The sequence below is a fragment of the Mastomys coucha genome, unplaced genomic scaffold (genome assembly GCF_008632895.1).
Source record: "Mastomys coucha isolate ucsf_1 unplaced genomic scaffold, UCSF_Mcou_1 pScaffold21, whole genome shotgun sequence".
NCBI classification, from domain to species: Eukaryota; Metazoa; Chordata; class Mammalia; order Rodentia; family Muridae; genus Mastomys; species Mastomys coucha.
In genome coordinates, this window is record NW_022196904.1 from 164,235,164 (window position 1) to 164,262,920 (window position 27,757).

Consider the following 27,757-nt stretch of genomic DNA (forward strand, 5'->3'; position numbering starts at 1 on the left):
GTGCGGCTGGAACAGCCAAGGGGGGAAGTCAGAAGTCTCTTGGGCAAGCTTGCAAATTTTACTTTAAATATTAGGTCAAATTCTCTATAAAAACCCTATTTAAAACTTTCTGAGAGACTTTGAAGTCCCCGAGAAGCAGGAAGTTAATTAGAGTGGCTTTGATATGTTAGGGTATGTTTTAACAGCTGCTTAAGTTTAAACAATAAGAACTCTGTGGTTTGGGATGTGTCTGGGACAGTCAGCAGCGGCCATCCATTGAGAGGTATCTCCTGCCTCTCTGAGCAAGAGCAGTTGACTTCAATTTTTTCAAAGAGTTCAGGCTAAAAAGTTCTCTAAAACCCAAGAGAGGAACTTCTAAAGAGGAAGATTGCTCCTAGAGGATGTGTTTTCTTTTGGGGGTGGGTATAAAGATGAATTGGGAAGAGAACAAATGTTCAGTACGTCATCGTTGGAGGAGCCCAGAACATGGCCTCGTCTGTTTCTGGACAGTTCCAGTCAGGCAGATTTAACCAAAGATATCTGTGAACCGCTGCCATTTGTAAAGGGCCTGGAAGGTCTGACATCTGTGAGGAAAACTTTGATGACCCAGAGTCTCCAACCACCTTACGTTTTCTGAGGATTGCCACCAAGTGGTTCGATTAACACTTGATTGGGTTTCCTGAGGAGCTAGCTCAGACTTCTTAATTATATAACACATTTCCAGTAAGTTCTTCCTCAGGCCTTGTCCCTGGTTGGATCTCCTCCGTGTTGGTCAACACTTGGAGAAACCCCAGGATGGTGTGTGTGGCGTGTGGTTTCAGTACATGCAGGAGGGTCTGCTTTGGTGGGCTCAAGTTGCTGCTGGTAGGTGTGATGATGCTGTGAAGTTAGCTACATTGGAAGAGCTGGGGTTGATACCATGGGAACCATGCTGGGCAGGCTATACTCATTTCCAAATGATAGCTGGTTTATTCCCATTTACAGATCAGGAGCCTTAGGGAGCTTCAGTGGTTTATCTGGATCCTTTTGAGCACAAATCTCTTACCTCCTAGCAATTTATAAAATTCTACACTGGAGCCCTCTTTTTCTCCATTTGCAAAAATTGAGTAAAAGTGTCAAGGTAGTCTGGAAGAAGCGTTTAGTATAACAGATCAATGAGTGACTGACAGATGACTGGACCATCCCCTTTTAGAGAGAGGAAAAAAAATCATCTTCCTAAAATACTGCTTTGCTATGGCATCCAATCTTCCAAGGACGTCCCATTTGCCACAGACAAAAGATTCAATTGTTCATCTTGGACAGAATATACCAGACCATCTGGGCGGGGAAGACTTGGGGACTAATTGTAGCTGGTTTGCTGCTGGTGACCATGAAGATTGCTTCTTTCTTTAAGAAAAAAAAAAAAACGGAAAGAAAAAAAGGTGAACGACCTTGCCAGCAGTGCATCTTTTATGAAGAAAGACTTGTATTTATTTCTAAACTGAGACGAAAACAATACAAGACCACATTCTGACAGGACACACATGCTCAGACTGAATGGACTGAGAAAAGAGGCATAGGCTCCTCCGAGGATAACCTGATTGCTTTCCATCAGGTTCAGTTTTGATATAGAGGCCACATGAAGAACTTGAAAGCACTTGCTATGTGGGTAGGATACACTTATTAATGAAAGAATTCCATAAAATGTGCAGACCACAGATAAGGCCACAGATCTAGAAGCCAGAGCTCCTTTTGTCATTTTGCTAGAGGACAGCCAGGAAACAGTCTAATGGGATTACCAAAGAAGACTCTAGTCTAGGATTACTTTTTTTTTTTTCCCGGTTTTTTGAGACAGGGTTTCTCTGTATAGCCCTGGCTGTCCTGGAACTCACTCTGTAGACCAGGCTGGCCTCCAACTCAGAAATCTACCTGCCTCTGCCTCCCAAGTGCTTGGATTAAAGGTGTGCACCACCACTGCCTGGTTTAGGATTACTAATAGAAGCTTCAACACACTCAACTACCCCTCTCATGCTGGCTGTGGACTGGTAAGATGAGCCACTTGGATGAGATTTTTTTTTTTCTTTTCATCTCTCAAGTTTTGTTTCCTTGGTTAAAAATTTGAGGACAGTAATTTGACTACCTCAAAAAGTTACGGTGTATTTCTGTGGCACTGTGGTTTAACCCAGGGTTTATACATGTGATTTGTAAGATCTTTACCATTGAGCTAATATTCCCAGCCATTTTCTTTACATTATTTTGAGATATGATCTTGATGTTTATCTAGGATGGACTCAAACTGAGGATGTTTCTGTCTCAGCCTCCTAACTAGCTAGGATGACAGGTGTTCACCATGTACCTGCTTCCTACAGAGTGACCACGAGGGACACACAGAAAAATATATGTGGAAAACTCTAGGCAGGTTGAGTTTCAGTTTTAAGAGAGTGAAGTTTTGAAGATGGAAGGTGCTAATGGGTGCCAAAATGTACATTTGCTATACTATAATAATAATAATAATAATAATAATAATAATAATAATAATAGTAATGATAATGATAATGATAATGATAGCTGCAAGGAGAAAGTTGTCAACAGAGATCTTGGGATACAGTGAACACTCAGCAAATGTTAGCTATTTATGATATTACAGTCAAGTCAAGAAGTTGTACAAAATGTTTTTTAACATACTCCAGAGCTGTATTCCTGAAAACAGAAGTGAAATGTGGTAAAGAAGGTAGTGGGGTCTGGGGGTGAAGCTCCTTTGCTAAAACCTTTGCCTTGCAATTGTGCGCACCTGAGTTTGGTACCTAGAACCCAAGTAAAATGCCGAACGTGTTGATGTGTGGTTGTAGTCCCAGTACTGGGGAGACAGAGATAGCCGGGCAGTGGTGGTGCGTGCCTTTAATCCCACCACTTGGAAGGCAGAGGCAGGTAGATTTCTGAGTTCAAGGCCAGCCTAGTCTACAGAGTGAGTTCCAGGACAGTCAGGGCTACACAGACAAACCCTGTCTTGAGAAAAGAAAAAAAAAATAAATAAAAAGAAGATTCCCTGGAGCATGCTGGCCAAACAGGCAAGCCTAGTTGGTGAACTCTCAGCCAGTAAAAGACCTTCTTTCAAAGAAAGGGAGTGGATGGTTTTTCTGAGGGTGCTATCATAGGTCGTCCTCTGGCCTCTACATATGTGCACCTGCACGCACATACATATGTGCATTTATCCACATATCACTACAAATATAAGGAAGTAAGGAGACTTAAACACTCTCGAGGACACAGCTGTCTATCACCCTAGTCCGTATTTGCACAACATGGCGTCTTGGACTTAGACCAGATGGAGAGCGATGTGGGTGAGTGGACAGAGAGGAAGAATACCAAGAAGACAGGAGACTCCTGACTTGTATAGATAGAGATAGCCGAGGATGCTCCTCTCACAGTCAGGGGGAACGGTTGCATTTGGGAACTCTCCTTTAGTCGTTTAGCTTATCCCTAGGCAAAAAATGAACACAAACAAGGAAAACAACAAAAATTACTTAAGGCAAAAACAGAACCAGAAAACGTCAAGCAGTCCCTCGTGGCGTAGGTTGTAATGCTACTCCGGTTCACTCCCGTCATGCCTTGACAGAGGGAACAGTGTTTTCGAAGACCCAGTTTATCAAGAGTTAAATACCCTGGTGATGAGACTTGAGGCTCACAAGCATCAGCTTTCCCTGAGGCCAGGTAGAAAATGATTCTCCAGGTTTTACTCTGATGAGAGACTGCAGGGATCAGCCTTCCTGGAAGACTCCATTTCAGAGCCTTGCATTTCTGATCCATTAGCTGCTAAGGTGAAATCCACTGAAGTGTGAAAGCAGAGAGTCCAGAGCAGAGAGTCAGATTACACTATGAAGACTGCATAGCTTTCTCCTTTACTCACCAAGAGTAGATAGTAAGATTGTGTGACTGCTTAGGAAGTCTCTCCCCATCCAAAGCTTGAAGACTCCTTCCCCAAAGGGAAGAGTATGCTAACTGTGTCCTTACGCACTGTGTGACTCTTTTTCTTTAAAAAAAAAAAAATTATTTTATGTATGTGAGTACACTGTCCCTGTCTTCAGACACACCAGAAGAGGGCATTGGATCCCATTACAGATGGTTGTGAGCCACCACGTGGGTGCTGGGAATTGAACTCAGGACCTCTGGAAGAGCAGTCAGTGCTCTTAACTGCTGAGCCATCTCTCCAGCTGCCCTACTGTGAGACTCTTGATCTAGGACATGGTTTCTAAGTTGGTGCTTGTGTAATAATAAAAAATATCACAATAACAAGAGACATTTTGAGCATGTCAATGGGCTAGGCAAGTCACTTGGTACCTAATTTACATTATTGTCTTTAATCCTTAAAACTTTTTAAAAAATTGATTAATCTCTAATTTCAGATGAGAAAACAGGCTTGGAGATTAGTGATTTACAGTGAATGGTATATAGTTTTAAACCTATGTCTGTTCGGCTTAAAGGCTTTAAGATGCTAAATGGTAGCTTAAAAGAGCTTGGCCATAGCATTAATTCTTTAAGTTGCAGAACTGGAGCTTTGTGTAAATAAATGGAAAACCAGATGATTGCTCTTGGTGTCAGCTGCCCTGACAGCTTGTGCTCAGTACAGGTCTCTTGTGGTTCTATCTCTAAGACAGGTATTATCCACTTATTTTTGCCTTTCATGTATCATGGTGGAAATGTTTGTGTGGGGTGTCCCATAGACGCTTGTTGGCTGACAACCAGCCTTGTGGTTATTGGTTAAGCAATTGGCCCTGGATCAGATTCAAACTATAACCCTACTACTTAACTAGTTAGTAAGTCTACTTACTAACTAGACTTGTGATCCTGGGAATAAAAGTTAATTTATTCCAGGTTTTGCATCTGTAAATGGAGGTAGTAACAGCAAACAACTTACGGGCTAGAATGAGTCAAGGTCTTAGGATAACAAATGGTTATGTGAGGAATGTCTCCTTATCAAGCTTAGGAGAATCCACTAAATATTAATTACAGAAAACAAACTAAGTATTTACATACTGCTCAGAATGATACTCAATTTCCCACTTTTGATTTGATTCTTTAAGGTTTATGGAACAATCACTATATGCCACACACTGAACAATTATTAACATCATGGATGCAAAGAAGACTAACACAATTGTTACTTCTTTCAAGAGTATGTGTGGGGCTGGGCAGTGGTGGTACATGCCTTTAATCCCAGCACTTGGGAGGCAGAGGCAGGCAGATTTCTGAGTTGGAGGCCAGCCTGGTCTACAGAGTGAGTTCCAGGACAGCCAGGGCTATACAGAGAAACCCTGTCTCAAAAAACAAAACAAAACAAAAAGAATATGTGTGGGACCTGGAGAGGTGACTTAGGAACACTTGTTCCTTTTCCAGAGGACCCAAGTTTGATTCCCAGCATCCACATGGCATCTCATAGCCATCCATAACTCCATTCCCAGGGAGTCTGATGCTATCTTCTGGCACCAGGTACACAAGTGGTACACAGACATACATGCAGGCAAACCATGTCCTCCCCCAAATAAATAAATAATTAAAAAAGAAAAGCAAGATGTGTGTGGCAGGCTAGCTAATCGATGCATTTGACTCAGTGTGTTTACAGAGCATGCTTATTTGGAGCCTGGATGAGGAACACAAGGATTATTTTGAATCTTTAAGAAGAAAGAGCAAGGATTACATGTGGAAGATAAGGAAGACCTTCTATGGAGAGAATAGGTGTATATAAAACACGCAGGAGTGGTGTCTTAGTTACTTTTGTACTGTTGTGAAAAGCTACCATGGCCATAGTAACCTATAAAAGAAGAATTTACTGGGGGCTGGCTTACAGTTTCAGAGTAAGTTTAGTCCATAGTCATCATGATGAGGAGGCTGGCAGCAGGCAGTTAGGTTTGACACTGGAGAAGTAGCTAAGAGCTTACATGCTGATCTGCAAGTTGGAGGCAGAGAGAGAGAGAGAGAGAGAGAGAGAGAGAGAGAGAGAGAGAGAGAGAGAGAGAGAGAGAGAGAGAGAGAGAGAGAGAAGAAGAGAGAGAGAGAGAGGAGAGAGAGGGAGAGGGAGAGGGCTCTAGGAATGTCATGGGCAATTGAAACTTCAAAGCCCACCTCCAGTGACACACCTTTTCCAAGAAGGCAAGACCTTCTAATCCTTCTCAAACAGTTTTACCAATTGAGGATCAAGCATTTAAATATTTGAATCTGTGGATGCCATTCTCATTCAAACCACCATAGGTAGGAGGAAGTGGCAAAGTGGGAGGAAAGGCCTGTGAAGGATCTGATGACTTGTTGATGTCACATATACATTTTATTTTGTGTACATTGAGACGAGATGAGCCTTAGAGGGACTAGAGAGACTAGGGACAAATGTGGTGTAGTCATTTGGACTTTGTTTTGTAGGTTTTCAGGGAGCCACTGAGGGAACTTTAGGGGGTACACTGTATTATAGAAGGTGGGGTCAAGAGGACTGAGGAGTGAGTGGTCAGGATGAAAGAAAGCAGGAAGACCAGATGAGATCATTTGAAATACAAAATGGCCCAAATCTGTGAGCTCAAGGTAGGATGGAGGGAAGAAGAGATGAGCTGAGAAGTGTTCTGGAGGTGAGACTATGAAACCCTCAGTTTGGATGGGGTAAGGGAGGGAGGTGAGGAGTCTTGGCTCATAACCTCTTGCTGTTTTAAATCCTGATGGATATACTCCTTCCCTGGAGCTCTCATTTTAGAAGTCAGCTCTTGTTCATGTTTTCAGAAGGATCAGTTAGATGATTAGTTTCAAAGGAGTTGGAACCAATTCTAAGTGGTTCTCAACCAGCAAAGGTTGGAGAGTTCCCATAACACCCCACATCTCTGGGTCTCCGTTTTCTGTAAAAGCAGTTCTCCACTGGGTTGAAAGAGGCTGAAGTAAGACAAATCTCTTTTTCTTCTGGGTTTCTTTTCTCTCAGGGACTATTTACTTTCTCCCTAAGGATGCTGTTCAAGTAACCTCTGCTTTCTTTTCTTTTCTTTTTTTTTTCTCAGCCATCTTCCATTTTAATGCCCTGTTTGTCAGTAACCTCTGCTTTCATGAGGACACCGTCCCTGTAACAATGTCTGCCACGGAGCGAGTCCTCCAAATAGGTGATCCGCAGCCAGGATTATGATGGGATAGTCTGCATTTTCTAGCTCCGTGTCATGGATCTAACTATCTGGCCTCCAAGTCTGGAATCTATGTGAAGTTGAAAACAATACTCCCTTTCAAAAAGCCTCAGATTTCCTCCTACAAGATGGAGGTGCAGATGGGATGATGGGATGTACCCCAAACATGTAGCACTGGCCCTAGCCCCTCACTTATTTATTAAACCAGAAAAGAGAGGGTGATTCTGATTTGTTTTCTTCATTCTTGTACCTGAAACAACACTTGATACAGTAGGTTCTCAAATGAGCATGCGTGAATGTAGGCATGACAGAACAAAGTGTATAATGAAACTAAAGAGGTGGGGAGGGGATGGGCTGCTCAGTCAGGACCTGGGGGGTTATGGTTGACATTCCCGTGCTTCTTTTTTTTATATGGCAGAGAAGAATCACATGACCCACTATGCTTTTTAAAAACCATTTTGAGCTGAGAAAGGACTAGAACTTAACAGTAGGTGAGTCAAGGAGAGGGGGTGCTGTCACAGTGGCTGGGTGGGCGGTATCATGGGACAAGAGTCAGTGAAGAGGGAAAGTGAGGAATCTGTGGTTTGGTTTTGAGGAAAGAATAGTAGGACTTTGATGATGCAGATTTTAGAGAGACATTCAGATTGGTTTCCCAACGTATATTCTTCCTTCCTTCCTAATATAATACTTACATAATATAAATTATGTAACATCTATAATATAAATATTTGGTGTGACCATAAACTTAATTAAATAAATCTGTATACTTTAAAGTTTCCCTCAGGTTGGCTGTATGTATGTTTTTCCACCAATGAGATGTAAGGGAAGACTCCCTAGGCCGAAATTCTGGGAAAGCCCTTTAAAAGAGAATGGATTCAACTGCTAAAGGAATCCACCCCCTCATGCATCACTCTATTGTTTCTTGCTTGATTCCAGATGGTGGAGTGGAGCAGCTGCCTTGAGGGCAAGGAGTAATCTTGGTTTTCTGTCACTGTGATAATCACCATGACCAAAAGCAACAAGAGGAGGAGAGGATCTATCCTGCTTACGCTTCCCAATCACACTCTGTCACCAAGGGAAGTCTGGTAAGGAACTCAAGGAAAGCAGGAACCTTAGCAGAGGCCAGGGAGGGATGCTGTCCCTGGCTTGCTCAGCCTGCGTTTTGACACACTCTAGGACCACCTTCCCAGGAGTGGTATGGGTATGGTCCACAGTGGGCTTGTCCCTCCCCCACCCATCACTACTCAAGAAAACACCTACAGGCCAGTCTGATGGAGACATTTGCCCAGTTGAAGTCTCCTCTTTCCAAACAACACTGGCTTCTGTCAAATTGACATACACAAAACAAACAAAACCCATAAAAACCAACAGCCTCCGCCACCGCCACCACCACAAACCCAACCCAGTAACCAGCACCCCTCTCACTTTACCCTGGATGTCTGTGGACTTTGCTCCTCAGAAAATAAAATAAAATAAAAGAGAAGAGAAGAAAAAAAAAAAAAAACAAAGAAACCCTCAAAAAAAAAAAAAAACCCAAAAGTCAAGCCTGTTTTGTTAAATCACAGTGAGTTAAATCTGCTCTCAGCTGCTGAGATCCACAGCGATCTATTTACCATCCTGAGACTTGGCACAGGTTTGGATATAGGACATTTTGTTGTTCCGCTAGTTTGTTTGTTTGTTTCTTTTTTCTTTCTTTTTTTTTTCTTTTTTTTTGAGACAGGGTTTCTCTGTGTAGCCCTGGCTGTCCTGGAACTCACTCTGTAGACCAGGCTGGCCTTGAACTCTGAAATTCGCCTGCCTCCCAGGTGCTGGGATTAAAGGCATGTGCCACCACTGCCCAGCCCGCTAGTTTGTTTTTAAGAGCAGATGACGACTCACCTCTGAGAGCAAGCCGTAAACTCAATAAGGAAACTCTTGGCTCCAAGTCTAACTTTCCATGATGATGAGTCTCATTTCCTCTGGGACAGATCGCCATAATCACCAACTGGATGCATGAGAACTGCTTTTCCTGTGAGCCTAGAAGAACGTTAGCTTCCCATGTATTAGCCTTCTTATCCAAGCAATGGGTCTGCTGTCCCACTCTGGTGGACTGGGAAATTCACTGAAGTGGCAAGCACTTCCTGAGGAGCACCATAGTAGCTTTCTTCTCACGGGGTGCTGTGAATGACCAGCATCACCACGTGCTGGGAGTATATCCCATCATTCCATCTGCACAGGAGCTCAGCAAACAGGCATTATGAGCACCTATTGTCTGTTACTCCCCATTCTGTGGAGGTGAAACTGGGCACACATGTGCACCTGAAGATGTGAACACAGACACCGCCCCTCCCCGACCAAATCAACTAGCTAACCAATCAAATAAATACATAAAACAGAGAAAGAAAAAGCTGCCTTGCAAAAGCGGGGCAATTGGCAAGTGTACGGTCCTATACTCACAGGCTCACCAAGCTCCAGAAGGAGACTTGCTAGGTGTCCAGAATGGGAGCTCTTCAAGAATAATCTTGAGGGCTTATAGACTAAAGAACCTAAGAAAAATCAGAACTGAAAAAAGAATGTGGTGCAGAACCCAAGATTTCCATCAAATCGGGCATCAGGCAGAGTAGGTAGCTCTGCCCAGAATCACTAAGGGTTTATATGGGAAATGGAGCGGGAAAGAACAGGATGTTCCTGGGGTGAGCTCGTGATGGCTGTGAGGTGAAATAAGAGCAAGGGGCAATGAAGCCGTGCTGCGTGCACTGTGCCGTGTGCCGTGTGACACGTATGTGTTCAGCATAGGACAAGTTGATCCTGACATTTCCTCTAGGGGTCTTTGGCCTTAGGTGCTGAGAGCAGCAAAGTCCTGAGTGAGGGAGACAACCCCCTAATCATTAGGTAACCAATTCAGACATTTGTTCATATTTCATATGCACTCACCAACCTCTAGTGATACCGTGGTGCAAAGATGAACAATATACTGATTTTTATTACAATCTTACTCTGTTAGTGGTTTATGAGGACAACTGGGAAAACAATTGATGGACAAGATAACATATAGTAACAAGTGAAAGGAGCCAGACGTGACCGCATGTCACAGCTAGAGCTACCTAAGGAGAGCTTGGGTCAGAGCACTCACGATAGCCCCAGTGGCTTATCAAACTGCAGAATCTCAGGAGACACCCGGACTACTAGTCAGAGGCTCCATTTAAACAAGATCCCCTCAGGATTCATTTGCAAGCTCATGCTTGAGAAGCCCTGTGCTTACAAAGGCCCTGGGAGGGGCTTTACAGGTTATAGTTGAGCTGAGCCTGGAGGGAGACCTGGGAGTAGCACATTCCAGGCACAGAGAACAGAAAGCACAAGGCACCAAAGCTTGGTGTGTTCAGAAAACAGAAAGGTGTTCCCTTATCTCGGAGCCCTCTTCATCTGGCTAGTACACAGCTGCCAGCAGCCATCCCTAACCTTCCTTGCACCTGGAGCCTTCCCTTTTCCTAACTGTCCCTTCCATAGGATCCACCCCACTCAGCTCTAGTCCTTATGAGACTGGTGGGAGTGCCCATTCCCTAACAGGACAGAGCTCTTAGGACTGAACAGACGCTCTTTAATAACTTTTAGTAGCTATTTGAATGAAAACAAGAAACTCAGAAAGGTGGTAGAGGTAGGCTATAGAAGTGATTTATAGCGCAGCTTACCAAGGATCAAAGCTATTAATTTCTGGTCTTAGCTTGGTGGGTACCCCACCTTGCTCTTAGCACCATCTCTCCTCACAGACTTCCTTGCTCTCAACCCTCACTGCTGTACAACGCGTGATCAGACTCTCCTTGTCTATTTCCTTTCAGCTAGAGATTTGAGGGTCTCTCAGAGGCTACCTATGTCCCAAGGAAAGTATGTGGAACCATTTAAGCTGCAGTACAATGTAGTCAATGCAGTTGTGTCATTGATAGAAATGACTGTTGGAGCTCAGAGAGGTGTTGGAAAAGACTCCAGAAGGCTCGGGCAGCTCCACTTGAACTTCTTTGAGACAGGAAGATGCTTCCTTTCCAATTTAAGGGAATGGTGGTAATTGGGTAGTTAAGACGGTGAGAGTTTGTCAAGGTGGATTTTAAAAAAAATTATGTGTGTTTCACATGGGCGTGTATGTGAGTGTGCAAACTTATATGGTTGTTACATGCATGCATAGGCTGAGATCAGCTTCAAGTATTGTTCCTCAGGAGATTTCCACGATAATTTTTGAGGCAAGTTCTCTCAGAGTAACTGAAGCTTGCTGATTTGTCTTGGTTGGCCTCCCAGAGAGCCCCAGCAATCCTTCTGTCTCTAATTCCTCAGCTCTGGGATTACAAGTGTTTACTAATGTGCCTGTTTTTGTTTTTGTTTTTGTTTTTGTTTTGTAGCATGGTTGCTGGAGATCAAACTCAGGTCCTCGTGCTTGTGCAACAAAGACCTTTACCAGATGAGCTATTTTCCCAGGCCTGGGATGCTGGTTATGAAATGGCTGTGGTGATGGTGATGGTGATGGTGGTGGTGGTGATGGTGATGGTGATGGTGGTGGTGATGGTGATGGTGATGGGTGACGGATGACGGTGACAGTGATGGTGGTTGTAGTGATAATACATAGTAGAGGAAGGTGGCTGTGGTAAAATGCTGGGGTGATGGCTGGGGTGACAGTTGTAGTCACAGCAATTGTAGTGTTAAAACAGTCTACTCCAGACAGAGGCCACAACACACCTGGGAGCATGAATGACCTCTCTAGGTTCAAAACTGGGAAAAGTTCATGTGGTGAGATGGTAACACATAAGATGGGCAGTTAGTCTCGAAAAACCAAAAAAAAAAAAAAAAAAAAAAAAAAAAAAAGATGGGCAGTTAGGACAGAGGTAGATATTAAGGGCGAAGATGCACTTCTGTTCACTAGTTCTTTAAGTAGGTGATAGACTCGGTCAGCTTCAGTGTATATGCTGTTCTGTGATGAGAAGGGGAAGAAGGTGACATCTTCTGTTGTAGCTATCTCTTGTTTAATAACTCTCCAGTCAGATACCATCAGGGAAGAGCCAAAGAGCTTTTTGAAATATACTCACATCCATTTTTCTTTAAGTTACTTTCTCAGACATGGAAAGTTCCTCTTGGGGCATGTTAATATTGAAATTACCCAAAAAGATATCTTGTTATCTTACTCATGTGCTTCTAGTTGATCATTCATTTTTTTCTTCTAGTTATTCAACACTTAAGGTGTACCTATTCATACACATAGGGTGTGACCATCAAAAAGAACCGTGTTAGTTCCTGTTTTATTGCTGTGAGGAGACACCATGACCAAGGCAACTTAGAAAGGAAGGCATTTGATCAGATGCTTGCTTAAAGTATTTTGAGGGTTAGTTCAGGATCATCAAGTGATGGGAACCAGACAGGCATGACACTGAAGCAATAGCTCAGAGCTTTATATCCTGATCCATAGGCAGTAGGCAGAGGCGGGGAGGGAAAGAAAGAGAGAGAGGGAGAGGAAGAGGGAGAGAGATTGGGTCTGCTGTGGGCTTTTAAAACCCCAATGCCCACATCTAGTAACCTCTTCCAACAAGACCACATCTCTTAATTCTTCTTAAACAGTCTACCAACTGGGAACCAATTACTTAAATATATCAACCTATTTGGGGGCTGTTTTTATTCAAAACACTGCAAGAAACACATGCGGCTTCTTTAGCTTCCAGGAAACTTGCAGTTTAGAGGGTCCATAGAGGTAGCCCTGGCAGCAAAGAAACTGGGTAATGACTTTGACTTCACAGCTCTGTAGTGTGTTCATTTGCCACACTCTCCTGGAGTCCTTCCTGAAATCATAGTATAAGTGGCGATATGTGAAATAGTTCTTGCTCTAAGAACAACAACAAAAAAGATGTCTAGGCTTCTGAAAACCTCCATATTGCTCATTTATTTTAGCTGTGGTTTGTGAGTGGGTAGGCAGGGAGAGGTTGACCAGATGATTTATAGGGTACTCTACAAATTCAATTCTTTAGAACAAAAGGATTCAAGCTTTGTGGGCAGGAGTTTCACTATCAATGAATCTGAGTTTAATTCTGATTCTTTGGCTAACTTAGAGATCCTCTAAAAATTAATTACAAAAGTCTCCCCTGCATTCCGAACCCATTACAGAATAAATTATCTCAAATCTTGTCAAAAGATTATGGCGGGTTTGCTCTAAGGGCTGTCAGGCAATTTTCAAATGTTGGTACCTTCCAAGGGGATTTCAAGACCTCGAAGGTCGTGACTTGGAACACTGTCTTGTAATGAAAGACCTGGCTGTTCCGTGTTCAAGCTAGGAGTGCCGTTTGAGTAGCTACGGGAACTTAAACTTTCCCTGTTGCTGAAATCTCAAGCCCCAAGTATTGAAGTAACTTTTCTGATGCAGCGCATGTAGACCCTCTGGACTTCTATTTTTCTTGTTCTCAGGAGAAGAAATGGTCTAAACAATCCTTACAGGCCAACAGTTGAAAAAATATTTGTTTTGGTTTTGTGAAGCACTTTCCCTGTTAAAACATGAACATTCTGAGGAAAAAGGGGGAATCCCCATTGTGTGGTTTGATTCAGTTATGCTTAGCAAATCAATTGTTTTTAGCAGAGACATTATGTTCAAGAAGGCTATAGAAAGCTTTACTGCCCCTTTCCTTTCAAACAGGAAGTTGCATTTGGTCAAAAGTAAACAAATGTGAACTCGGGAAGGTTTGTTTAGTTTCTAATGCTGACTTCAGGACCTGAGAACCGAGTCTGTTCTTGGCAAAAAAAAAAAAAAGAACCGCCTTCTCCAGGATCTATCTAGGCCAAGATATTCTGTGCTGAGGACCTGGCCTCTGCTCTGGTAAACATCCTTCTCCATTCACCAACCCCCAGAAACGAACTGCGAAGCTCCTCTGCAACTTTGCTTGCTTGTCGGGGAACATTCTGGAAAGTATGGCAACTTGGAAACCCGCTTTTGGTGGGACTTAGCTTCCCGGAGTGTGGCCACTGGTGGAAAGAGCCTGAGGTTTGGAAATCTCAGGGAATGTGAATGCAATTTGGGGTTCTTTGATTTGGGCGTGGCTTAGCCCCTCTTCCCCACGTGACTGCATGGTGAAGAAGTTCCTGCGAGACTTGTTACTGCTCAACTGGTATGTGAGGCTCAGCCCTTCCTAAGATTGAGCTCATGAAATCCTCACAGAAGCCCTAGGATGAAGGTGCTAAAAGGCTTAGGGAGGGTGAAGGCCTTCCTGCTAGTTCCACAAAGCAAAGCACTCCGCTCTCTCTGCATCTGGTTTGGAGATTTAAACTAGTGCAAGATCAATGTCTGAACTCTAGCATGTTTCTCTGTCTCTCTGTCTCTCTGTCTCTGTCTCTGTCTCTCTCTCCTCTCTCTCTCTCTCCTCTCTCTCTCTTCTCTCTCTCTCTCTTTCTCTCTCTCTCTCTGTTTTTCAAGACAGGGTTTCTCTAATACCCCTGGCTGTCCAGGAACTCATGCTGTAGACCAGGCTGGCCTCATTAATATATATGCTTGGGGGGGCGGGGGCTCAGCAGTCTGCTTCTAGGAGACATTGAAGACAGCGGATAGAAACCTGGGCAGGTGTGAGTAGGAGAGGTGATCTAGCGAAATCTGGGATGACTCTCCAGAGTGCGACTCTGGTCCAGCTTGGAAGCAGTGGGAATTACATAAAGAGCCTTTGGGAGTGAGAATCAGCTCTCTCCCTACAGAGGTTTCACTAGAAGACAAGTGAAGACCTTGTAAGCATACACAGATCTTCCTTGGATGATAACATTTCAGTCTCTAATTCTTACACACCTAAAAGAGTTATTTGATGAATTTAAACATACAAAGAAACATCTGGCCTGGGAATAATCCTCCCTGCGAGGCACTGGTTAAATTAGTAAATACTGAATCCAAAAAAGAAAAGAAAAGAAAAGAAAAAAAAAAAACCCAAACCAAAAAACAAGACCCTGTTTGCTCTGCCCCCTCACTAAGCATTTTCCCTAAGAGCTACTTTTCTTTTCCTGTCCAACTGCTTAGGACTACCGCTTAGGGGCATCTCTCTACTGTCCTTCCACACAGTTTTACTGACTTCACTATAGCTCTGTTATAGTGGCTAGGTTAAGCCCACTTCATAGATAAGAAAACTGATACTGAAGGAGGCTAATTGCTTTAGCCAAATTATACGACATCTTAATGAAGGAAGTAACACCCTGGCGGTGGAATCCTACCTTCTAAGCTACTCCACCACACAGCCCTGTAGGACAGAATTGGACTTTCCAGAGAGTTCTAAGCTGGTATTCTGGGGCTTGTTGAAAATGTTAACAGTCTGGTGGTGATAAAACAGATTTGAACACCTGGCTTCATTTTCTTTTCTTCAGCCTAACAGAGACCCAGACCTCTGGCTTCCCTTGTGGAACCCCCCAGCCCCTGCTTTGAAGTGTCTCTGTTTTGTTCATTCAGGAGGACAGATCAGCATCTCTCCAGCAAGGGCTGGCTCTGAGCCCATCTCACTTTTGCAATGAATTTAGCAACATCTGCTTTGCCCATTAAAGTGATTTTTCTCTTCCTGGCCCTGAGCCTGTAGGCTTGCTGCAATTGATTACTGGCCATTTCCTTCCCTAACCAGAGGATTCAGTGAACTCTAAATTGAATTGTTGCTCACTTGTCTCCTTTAGTCCAATGTATATGGTTTACGTGCAAAATGGTCAAGCCCTTTAGTTCCTGAATCTATAGACTGACGATTTGGGTTAAGCACAGGGGAGGAGCTATCAAGTGATAGTTCCCATTTTTTGTACATAGTTGCTCAGGGCTGTGGTCACCTCTGGGTTTCTTAATTTATGCCTAAGGAGGGGGAAGTGGGTGGAGGAATCACCTTGCTTCCAGTTAGGCTGTTGAAGCATGCAAACTATGCTTAAGTCAGGTTATATCACCATCGATTCAAGATCGCAGTTGACTTGGAACCCTGACTAGGAGATATTTGAAAAACTTAAGACTTTTAGTTCTAGAAGTATGCCATGATTAGATTTCACTACTTTGAAAATAACAGGGTTCAAGGTCCCCATCCCCACCCTGCCCCACACGGTTTAATTTTTATCAAAGCAAAGCTAAAGCTGAATAGCTGGCCCACTGCTCCATCCCTTCTCTGATTGGTAGGTTCCTAGTTGTCCTTTGAGAGAGTGGGAATGCTGACTTCCAGAAAGCCTGCCTGTCTCACTCACCTCTCTACTCCTAACACTAAACACACTGAGCACACACATAGTTCACCCCCAGTGGGTAGCATGGGTGAATGGGGAAGAAGGCATCATGGGAGGAGACACCTCGACATCTTTAGGTCCCCTAAGTCTTCCTGATGTGTCTTCTCCTTCCTTGAAGGCTGTAATGGCTTCCTATGAAGACTTATTGGTTATTTAGAGAAGTAGAACTCAGGAGTCTCCTCCACCCTGAAGGAGGAAGAAGAAAAAATAAAAAAAAAAATCAAAGGAACTCATTACTAACCAAATTGCTGCTGTTTATCAGAGCGGTTCATTTAAAGCTAGGTGCCTAAAAATAAGACGAAGACAACGTGAATGACTAAGTCAGTAACAGTGGCTGTGGCTTGAGACTGTCTGAGTCATTGCATTCTCTGTCTCTTTGAGACGATAGTCTCCGTCTTCCACCATGGTGGCTCACGGCACACCCACAAGTATCTGCAGATGCTTCTCAAATGATGGTTGACGACACGGCTGCTCACAGCTAGACCAACAGAAGAACCCTTTTTGGAAACATGGTCAGCACCATGTTTGAGGCTTTGCGCCTTTATTTCCGGAACAGAGCCTCCCATTTTGAATTATGTCGACAAGAGATATTAGTAAAGGCGAGAAAGGACAGCTCAGCATGAAACAGAGAACCGGACCTCTTAGCCGATTTGATTGGGAACTGAACCCCCGAAGCAAAATTGTTAAGGATTCCTTAAGGAGTTTGGAGATTCTGGGAAGGTCTTGGGTATTCCTTTCTTTAATCCCTGAGCATTGACAGATGGCTTCTTAGGCCTACTGCTGAACCAGGCTGATGAATCACAAGAAGGGGAGAGAGGCTGAACTTGGGCTTCACAGGGTGACTTGTCGTGAAGGAGAAGACACCGCACACTTCCTGTGGCTGTGAGAATTTAACAAAGAGACTAGGAAGCAGATCCAGCTGTCTGCCCTTGGTTTTCACCAAGCGCTTACTGGGGTTGACTACTCCGAGTGCTCCCTGCTCCCTCTCCCCTTGACAAGTGAGAAATGGCTGTGCTTCGTCCTTTTCCCCCTCCGGCTGCCCATCACCCCAGCAGCTGGGACGTGTAGCTCATTCTTCCCTTTCCAGGGTTTCCGGCCAAAGTGGAACAGGACTTTTCCAGAGAACAGGATCATACCGAGACTCCTCAGGCCAGGGCAGAGTCTGAAATTCCAGGTGGAATAAAGCTTTGGGGATACTCTAGAGTTCACCCAGTCCCCAGAATGACAGTTTACCTTAAGCAAATGCTGTCATGTAGCAGGCCCTGGATAGCTTGGGCACCTCATCTGAGGTCCTCAGTCGGCTTCATGAGTTAGGTTTTATAGTCTCCTTTTACTAATGAAGAAACTAAGGTTCCGTCATTGATTTTTCTTCTAGGAAAGGATTATTGAGCATGCTGGGCCTTGTGTGGGCAATGCTGGATACAATGGGAATGAGATAAACGCAGTCCTTCCCGTAGCAGCTGGCATTCAGCTACTAATTGTGGCAGCCTCAAGACTGGAGCCTTGGTTAGCCTGACTCTAAAGCTTATTTAAGCTGGGCAGTGGTGGCACATGCCCTTAATCCCAGCACTTGGGAGGCAGAGGCTAGGCAGATTTCTGAGTTCGAGGCCAGCCTGGTCTACAGGGTGAGTTCTAGGACAGCTAGGGCTATACAGAGAAACCCTGTCTTGAAAAACAAACAAACAAAAAAGCTTACTTAAATTCTTTGTACTATTTCTTACAATCTAAGATAGCCCCTGAGGGCACACTGGACAGTCAGCCGGCCCAGAGCAAACACCGAGTCCATAAGATCTGAACTAGGCTGACCTTGTAATGTTAGACTGTTGTAAATAGTAAACTCACACGGGTGGTCTATCTTTTGCCACACTCTCAGCTATTCCTGAATAAGTCTGGGCTGGATAACAGAAGACTGGCAGTCATATTCTGGCTTTCCTTTTTGCCTGAGGATGGCTTCCCCAAGCCTTGCTGGGAAAGCACAGCGTGCGGTACTGTGGTAGGACAGAGGAAGTCTCTGTGCCTTTACACGTAGTGGCTTTAATTCTTCTTCTTTTTTTTTCCCTCAATTTTCACACGCCCCTGCACTTCCTGCTCTTTCCTTTGCCTGGAAGCGGAAGTACTGAAGTACTGAGACAAACTGTTCTTCTGGTTTTTAGACTCTGGCTGAAACCAGGAAGGCTCAGGCTTCAGAAAACCAACCCTTTCTGGCTTCTCTGTCTAGGAGACAGGGCTGGGTGTCGAGAACTTCGAGTTTCTACTTCTTTGGCTTGTCTGGGCTCAGCAAGGCCAATTAAAAATTTGTTCTTACCTGTAGCTTCATTGTTCAACAGCAGAGACATCACTGACTTTCATTTCCCATTTGTAACTGAATGGGTGGGTCATTAATGAGAGGCAATACTGAGATTCAGTTCTTGACTATAGTCTGATCACACACTGATTTTCTCACTCAACAAATATTTATCAAACGACTTAATACATCCTTCATAAAGGACCCTTATGAACATTCCTAAAGAGACTACACTGTGTAGGGGAGAAAACATTTAAGTATGCTTCAAGATAGAAGAGGAAATTGCTGTGCTGTTTTGGGTGGGGGAAGACAACCGCTATTTCAATAGGATTGTCAGGAAGATCTGCAGATGCTGAGGGAGCAAGCTATTAGATGCAGGGCAAGAGGGTTCTAGGCAGAAAAAAAAAATCAAATTCAAGTGTTCTGAGGCTCGAACTCCCGATGTGAATAGAACAGCGAGGCAGCTAGCGGACTTGGAACACAGTCAGCAAGGGTCAGAGAGGAAGGAGACAGGCAGAGGGGAAATGGGGTCAGCTGTGCCCTGAAGACTTGAGAACAGAAGAAGTCTTTCAGGCTGTCCTGGGAGTGCGCTGGGGAGCCTCTGGAAGGTTTGGAGATGAGAAGGGATATGCCCTGGTAGTCACTAACTGCACTGGCTATTTTTGCAGGAGCAGAAGGGACCTCTAACTGGCCTGCCTACACATGAGGAGCAAGGGACGATGGACACGAGACATGCTGGTGTCTCCTCCTCCTCCGTGGCAAGGTATTGCTCTCATTTCAGTTGAGGCAGAAGGGCCTCTTCCAGTGTTAGTGACTATGAGCTCAACCCTCCTCAACAGGAGCAAGTAGCAGGCATAGTTCCAGAAAGCTTGTACAGCCGTTCCTTCCCCAGGTTCAAGGACAGCATCTGTCCCTTGCCTTTCCCAGCATCAGCAGCTGCTTGCCTTTCTCATCTTTAAAGCCAGCAGTGTTTCTCTCACCCTTCCTCCTTTTGTCAGTTTCTCTCTGACACTGCTGGAAAGGAGTCTCTGCTCTTAAGGGATTCTTGTGGTCAAGCTGGGCCCACCCAGATGATCTGGAGTACACTTCTCATCTCAAAGTTCCTCTGCTACATCAGGGAACATATTCACAGATTCTGGAATCTGTGTGTACATTTTGAGGGATTATTGTGCCTTGCATAATTCTTAAGCACATAATTATTATTACATTTAAGAATTGTGACAGCCTAAGGAGAAAAACACTATTCTAATGCTTGTCTGAAGGTGGAATACTTAATGCCTACCAAGGAAGCTGGAAAAAGCTGGGACAGTTAAAATCAACCAGCTTATTAAAAAGAATCAATTCAGAGATTTAACTGTGTTAAGTCTTCAGGAAGTGAGAAGAGGTTAGGGAATGGACAGGCATAGAACACAGTACTTCATCTGTGTCCATTAAGGTCTTTCAATAGAATTTTGAGGATTTTCAAAGCATTAATATACTTTGACTCACGCTAGCTTTGACCATAAGCCTTCCGTAGGGTGAGTTTATCAGTTGCTCATCTTTAGGCCTTTGAGTCCCAGCAAAGTGCCTTACCTATCATAAAGCTTAAGGAAATACTTCCGTCAGGAACTAAATTTCTCCATATGTTATGCCTTACTTCAGGAGCTTTAAAACATTCTTGGAGTTTTTGTGGTATTTGTTGCAGCATTTGTTTTGAGGATTATTTATTTATTTATTTATTTTATGTTTATGAGTACACACTGTAGCTGTACAGGTGGTTGGGAGCCTTCATGTGGTTGTTGGGAATTGAATTTTAGGACCTCTGTTCACTCTGGTCAACCCCACTTGCTCAGCGCCTGCTTGCTCCGGCCCAAAGATTTATTCATTATTATACATTAATACACTGTAGCTGTCTTCAGACACACCAGAAGAGGGCATCAGATCTCATTATGGGTGGTTGTGAGCCACAATGTACTTGCTGGGATTTGAACTCAGGATCTTTGGAAGAGCAGTCAGTGCTCTTACCCACTGAGTCATCTTACCAGCCCCCTTGTTGCAGGGATTATGGGTTTGGTTCCTTTGCTCAGATGGGGGAATACTCAGATGTAGAGGACAATCCTTACATGATATCCACAACTGGGAACAAAATATATTCACTCTTATAACCTTGAAATGACTTAATAAGGCAGGATCTATTAGCTCACACACTATAACAAAGAAAGCCCAGAGAAAAGATTAGCTCATCTAATGTTATGTGGATGCTTCTGGTGGTATCTTGGTTGAAATGGAATTCAGTGAGAATTCCTACCTGCATGAGTTTCTTGGGACTTTTCTTATATATTACTACTACTCCACTGGGCTAAAGTAACAAAAGTTTGTTCAAGAGCCCAGATGTCTGATATCAAATTCACAAAGACATTCTGTAGTCTCTCTGGACTTAGGTGATGTTCTATGCCTTGTCTCTTCCAGTTTCTGTTATTCACACCTTATGGGTTTAATAAACTAGAAGCCATTTTCAAGGCCAACATCTTCAAATCTCTCTAGGCTAGCGTTCTGGTTTCATTTCTGCTATTATAATAAAACACTGCCTAAGCAACTTAGGGGACACAAAGGCTTATTTGGCTTATGCAATCCATTGAGAGAAAGTAGGGCAGGGATTTGAGCAAGACTGCGAAGAAGAAAACATGGAGGAATGGTGCCTGTTGGTTTCCTTTCAGGCTTGTACTGGTTTTCTTAACTAGCCCAAGACCACCTGCCTAGGGATGGGGCTGCCTATAGTGGGCTGCGTCCTTCAATATCAATTAATAGTCAGGACGACCCCCACAGTCATGTCCACAAGCCAATCTGATTCAGACATTTCCTCCTCAGATGACCCTAGGCTGTGTTAAGTTGACAAAACTAACTAATCAGCTAGGTTTTTCTATTGACCTCTCTATACATCTCTTCAGCTCTGCCTGTGTCACATCTTCCCTGAATAAGGACAAGCAGGACGGCATTTAGGGCCCTCCTGAATAGTCCAGGGTAAACATCACATCTCAATTCCCTCAAGGTGTTCACATTACAAAGATCTTTTTTTTTTTTTGCTCTGAATAATGTCACAATTATAAATTCCAGGGTGGATCAGATATATTTTAGGGACGATTTCTCAGGCTTCTGCAATGCTCAATGTTCCCTGCGACAACAGGAAGGACACAACCTTCTCTTTTGATCTTGTTATCTTGCTGCTTATGGGAGTAATTTAAGCTCCGTATTATAAAGTTCCTTATTAAAAAACTCTGAATTGTACATAGAAGCAATTTATAATTAACTGCTGGTGTTTGATATGTTCCATTTTGCTTTTTCTTCAATCTCTAAATTTGCATGTGTGAATGCCACAAGAATAATTCACCTGGCCAACTCTTGTCATTCCTGATTTCCTCTTTGGACCACATCTGGCCCTTCTCAGCATGGATGCCTAAGGCACATGTTTGCATCCCTTCTTGCAAGCATTCCCTCTGCCCCACAGCCTCTCCCGCTGAGATCCACAAGGATCTGTGGAGTTTCCTGTCTCTCTCCTAGTTTAAATAAATCCCCAGGTCTTAAAGAACTTCCCCAAACCCCCATCTCCAGTGTAATCACTTTGATACCTCAAATTCACACTTTTCTTGTACTTTCCTTAGGGAGTCATCGCCACTAGGGCTTTGGTGGCAATAACCTTTATCTCATTTCTAGAGTACAGGCTCCGCTCATCCCTTAAGCTCTTCATTGCCCCTTCCCCAACATCCCACCACTTCCATTACCTTACTTTATGTAGAATATATTCAGTCTGCTCTTTGGTGCTGTTCGGAACATTATTGTCTCTAGACACCTGATTCCAGCAGGCACCTTTTGAGGTTTTCAGGGTTTTGTGTCCCAAGACCAAAAAAAAAAAAAAAAAAAAAAAAAATCAGACAAAGTCATATGGATAGTAGCAGAATCAGGAACAGTTAATTAAGAGTATACTTCCAAGAGAGGAAGTAGGCGGAGCTGGGAGAAAGGTTAGATGCTCAACAGCACACCTGCCTAGTAGATTGGTAGTCATTTGCATAGCACACACCTTCCCTGTGCTTGCCTTACCTGTTCTATGTCAGCTCTGGAGAATGCCGTCCAAGTGTTCAAGTGTTCTCCTCTGCCAACTGGCTTCTCTTCTGTGCTAATTTGACCTCACTCTCTGCCCTACTCTCTGGCCACACTCTGAACTCCCCGGAATCATCTGCTTGAGTTGCATTCTATACCCCAGCTGAATCAACAGGAGAAACTTCTATTCTCTGTCCCTTCCTGGTCTCTCCGGGCTGGCGCTCAAGCTATCGGACCCTCTCTGGAATGTTGCATATACACCCCTTCTTTTGAGGCCTTGAAATTCTTCCCCTCTCCCGCAGCTTATCTCAAACGCCATCTCAAATCTCCATGAAGTCTCTTGTGACCTTTCCCCACAGGCGTGACTTATCCCTCCTTTGAGTCTCTTCTCTGGGGCTTTGTATCTCCTCTTTGGGGCTTATCCCATTTTACAGTTATTTGTATGCCTGCCTTTTCTCTCCTATTAAATTATACTCTTCTCAGACCAGGCACCAGATCCTGTTCCTGTTGAGTTCCCCCATGGCCTCAGCGCACATGTTGCCTTCAGAATGCTTGGCAAGTGCATGTGCAGTCAGAGCCTTGCAGTTTGTCTCATAGCTGCTTTAGCTCACCGCCCGTGTGGATGGTTGAGCCAAGGTCCAGTGAGGCTATGTGCATGTTCATCCTGGCGTTTGTTATCAGTGATCTTCAAAGATTATCTTCATTGATACTTCATAAACTTGGCTGTTCATTATGTTACTAACATGATAATTCCCTTAATATTATTTTGAGTAGACTATTTTTACCTTATCTTAAGCCATAAATCCCACAAAATAAATAGGTTTGATATGATATAAATGTTAAATAATTACCAAGTAAGTACTGTTTCAATATAATAAATAACATAAGGGGCTGCCTTTTGGGAAATTGTTGGCCTGGGACATTGATAGGCCCTAAACAAGGTCCCTGGGGTGTTCTCTGTCCACTGAGTAGTATTACTTTCCCCTCTCCAAGCGAGACATGGGGAATACAGGGTCTGTGATGATTTTGCATATCTGTCAAGCTAGGAACCAGGCTTGTCTTGTTTACCTTCGTGGCAGGTACCAAGTGCTAATATACTACATTAATATCTGTAGAACTTATCTTTATGATAGGTACCGAGTGATAACAGATTGTACATTTTTAATTATATTTTTTAACATTTGAGAATTTCACACAACAGAATACGATCCTATGTATCCCCCATTTATCCCTTCCCACTTCTATATTCTCTGTACTGTGTCTTCCTCCAAACTTCAGGTCTTCTTTTTTTGTTTCCGTGTGCATGGGTGGAGGGGCTATTCTCTGAAGCATGGGAAATCTATCAGTGGTCACACCCTCAAAGAGGAGGGACTCTCTCTCCCAGCAGCAGCCATCAACTGTCAATAGCTGAATAGCTGCTCATTAAAGGGTGGGGCTTGGGGAGCATTTCTGCCATCTGTGCAGGAATTTGGCTGCCTGGCTTTTATGTAGATCCTGTGCAGGTAACCACAACATGTCACGTCCAGAAGACAGAATTTCACTACGTTCTCTCCCATCCTCTGGGTCCTCTTAACTTACGTCTTCCTCCTCCTCTTTAGTGTTCCCTGAATCATGGAGGATGGACGGGGAAGAAGTTGATAAAGATGTCTTACTTAGGGATAGGAACTTAGTGTCTTGCTCTTAGCACACCAACCAGTTGTATGTCTATGCTCTGACTGCTACTCACTGCATAAAGAAGCTTCTCTAAGGAAGGCTGAAAGCAGCCCAGGTAATTTTGTATAAACGCAAATGATTAGAAAGCAATTTGGCAGTATGGCCATTAAGCAAAATAGCAACCTCAGGTTTTATCCTAGGGTCTCTGACCTGCCTAGTCATGACCAGGATTTCAGGGCCAGGCATGAAATTCCCTACTGTGGAACAGTTTTCACATCTAGTCAGAGAGGAGTCACGCAGCAGAGCCTCTGCTGCACCAGTAGGCACTTCTTGCCTGGCCGGTCAGCATTCCAGCATGCAGGTGGGGTCTGGAGCTGTGGAAGGCTATTTGTTTTTCTCTGCCAGGAACTCACTTAGCACCTCCTGTCAGTACGAAAGTGAGCCATCAGGGGGGAAGCTTCCTGGTTGGTTTGTGATTGACTTTTCTACATCCTGCAGCCAAAGTATGTGGTGTTTTCAACAGTAAGGTCTTATTGCATTGCTATAGCGAATAACCAGCGATAATGGCAAAGGTCGGTGTTGTATTGGAGCGCTCTTGGGCCTCCCTGACAATAACGCAGAGGGAGGCCCCTCTTACACCTTCCCTGAGATTTTCATTTAGTAGGCCATGCCTTCTGAGAGCAGCATCGCTCACCCAGGCAGGATGCTTTCCTAATTCTTTTATTTTTGAAAGTTTTATTTAAGAAGCTACTTACTAACCTGTAGGTTTCTATGAGGCTTCTTCATACACGCTGAGTTTTGGCTAAATCACCCACTCTTTTATCTTCTAACTTCCATTCCTAGGTGATTCCTTAAGTCCTCTGTTCCTTTCTCATCCTTCATGTCTTGTAATATGTTCTTCTGACCCTCTAATTATATTTTGCAATGCAGTTACAGAACAGTAGGTTTTCATATGCTTTTTCCATATACCCTTCCTTTGAGTCAGCCCTCTACCAACCCCCTGATTTCTCCCAGGCCCCTGGACTGCTGCTTAAGCTTTTCCAGCCCTCCTTTTATCTTACTCTCCCCACACACCTTTATACAGCTCATTATCATTCTGGCTCTTTCTTAAATCTTCATATTTTCCTCAGACTTTATTGAATAAGGTACTGTGGTATGGATGTGTTCCTCCATTCCCGTGTGGAAACATAATCCCCAGATACATATGTTGATGGCATTTGGAGATGGTGCCTTTGGGAAGCAACTGACATCAGATGAAGTAATGAAGGTAAGGCCCCATGATGACATCGGTGGCTTTATAAGTGGAAGAGAGACCTAAGCTATGTTTTTGGCATGTGATACCCTCTACCATGTTAGGATACCGCAGGAAAACGCGTTAGCAGGTGCCATTCCATGCTCTTGATTATTTCAGAATCTAAAACTGTGAGTCCAATAAGCTTCTGTTTATGGTCATGTAGCCTGAGATACTTCATTACAGCAGAAAAAGCCAAGTCAGTTTTCCATTGAGTTGAACTTTGGCCTCTGAACTCAGCAAGATGCCAACTTGAGCTGTTCTGTGGGTGTCAGCCCGTGGGCTGCTTCCTCTGCCGCCTCTTTTGGGGTATCTCTCTTGCCACTCTCCCCATCTCCAGCTGCTGCATGCCTGGGAAGCCCTTCTTAGTACATAAAGATGGAGAAACTCTTTTTAGGCCTTCAGATTTTTGCTGTGACCAGTCAGAAGAGAACCTGCCTCTGAGATTCTCTGGAGATTTTCTGCTGAGAACCGTTGCTCTGACGTGACAGAGGCAGGATATGTGCCATGCAGGGCCACTCCAGGGCAGTGAGCAGCAACTAGCACCCTGTTTTTCTCCACTCTCACAGTGGCTGCCCTTCCCCTCACAATGAATGAGAGCGTAAGGCTGGGTGACAACTTTGTTCGCTCTTCAGCATCCTTTCATTTTAGACCTAGGCTGGGACAAGCTAGGCACGTGGATGTGAGAGAGGCAGATTTTAACAGAACTTCTCTGGTACTGTTCTCTGTCTCTGGCTTTTACCGATGAAGCGCACTTCAGCGGTTTGACAGGTTGTGGGAGAAGCTGTCTGGTGTAAAGGGGTGAGAGTTATCTCTGACATAATTTGTTTCCTCACTTCAGGCAGGAGTGAAGAAAGGGATAGAGAGGGGAAGACAGAGTGGGAGTCCTCAGGCACTGATAAGGACAAGTGATGGCTTTCTAGTCAGACAGCTCCGAGTTTGAACCCCAGTCCCGCCTAGGCTAGCCTCTCCTTCACCACATTCAGTTTTCTCATTATTAAAAGGAGAACTAATTCACATCCCAATGTTGTCCCTACGAGAAGGAAAAGCATTTTATCTTGAGGTGTGGACACACGGTTGCGGTTCAGCAATGCAAGCATTCTCTTCTCAGAATCTCTACAGTATGCAATGGAGCTATTATGGTGACTTATTCTCCTTCATCCACGTGATGAGGACTCCCAGCGTTGGGAATACTGTTGGGAACTGATTCTAATGCTTTGTCTTCATTTGGCTCCCAAAGGCCACATTTCCAGACCTGAGGGTCCCTGCCCAAAGCTGGCTTCAATTGGTAATAAAGAATTGGCTTACAGCCAATGGCTGGGGAGGGAGATGGAGGTGGGACTTTCAGATTGTGAGGTCAAGGGACAGAGAAAGAGAGAGAGAGAGGGAGAGAGGGAGAGAGAGAGGGAGGAGAGAGGAGGAGAAAGAGAGGGAAGAGGAGACTCGTCATGACTCAGAGGCAAAGGAATCAGATTTAAGAGCTATAGGAGAGAAATCATCCAGCAGTGTAGGTGGAAAGCCCTATGTGAGGGACTGCCTAGAAGGTAACGGAGCACCAAAGATAAAGTATAAATGTAGAAGTTATTAAGCCAGGAATGCCGGAGGGAGTGTTTGCTAGCCATGAGGAGGTTTAGAAGTGCCCAGTTATTGAGCTAGTCAAGGAATATAAAAATTAGCTGGTGTGTGTGTGTGTGTGTGTGTGTGTGTGTGTGTGTGTGTGTGTGTGTGTATGTGTGTGTTTCATTCTCGAATCCAGAGAGCTCTTGGGCGGGTGCAGCTTTCGTTGGACCCAAAGTGGTCTAATCAATTCACTGTGACACCACAGAGGCAGAGAACACTCAAAAGTAGCAGCTGAAAAGCTTTATGAAGTTGTGAGTGAAGTATACAGGGTTTTTTTTTTTTTTTTTAGCTCTGGGTAGGATGAGTCAAAAGTTCTTTGACCTGCCTTTCAGATTCTGTAACGTGGTAGACGTGGTAGACTTTATCATAGTCACGGTATCCCTATTACTTATAGGAAACTGTGTGAATGAAAAGGAGAGTTATTAAAATCACACCTGGCACCAGATATGGTGCTAGCCAGTAACTGCAGAGGTAGAAGCAGGAGGATCAGGAGTTCAAAGTCACCCGTGGTTTTAGAGC

The 27,757-nt window shown here is 44.0% G+C and overlaps 1 long non-coding RNA gene across 1 annotated transcript in view; it reads right to left on the reverse strand.

Moving 5' to 3' along the window:
- Positions 1–550: 550 nt before the first annotated feature.
- LOC116103747 overlaps positions 551–27,757 on the reverse strand; it is a 60,325-nt gene continuing 33,118 nt past the window's right edge. The window contains exon 5 of the long non-coding RNA XR_004123560.1: positions 551–1,365. This is a non-coding gene — a long non-coding RNA (uncharacterized LOC116103747). The remainder of the gene's footprint in view (positions 1,366–27,757) is intronic.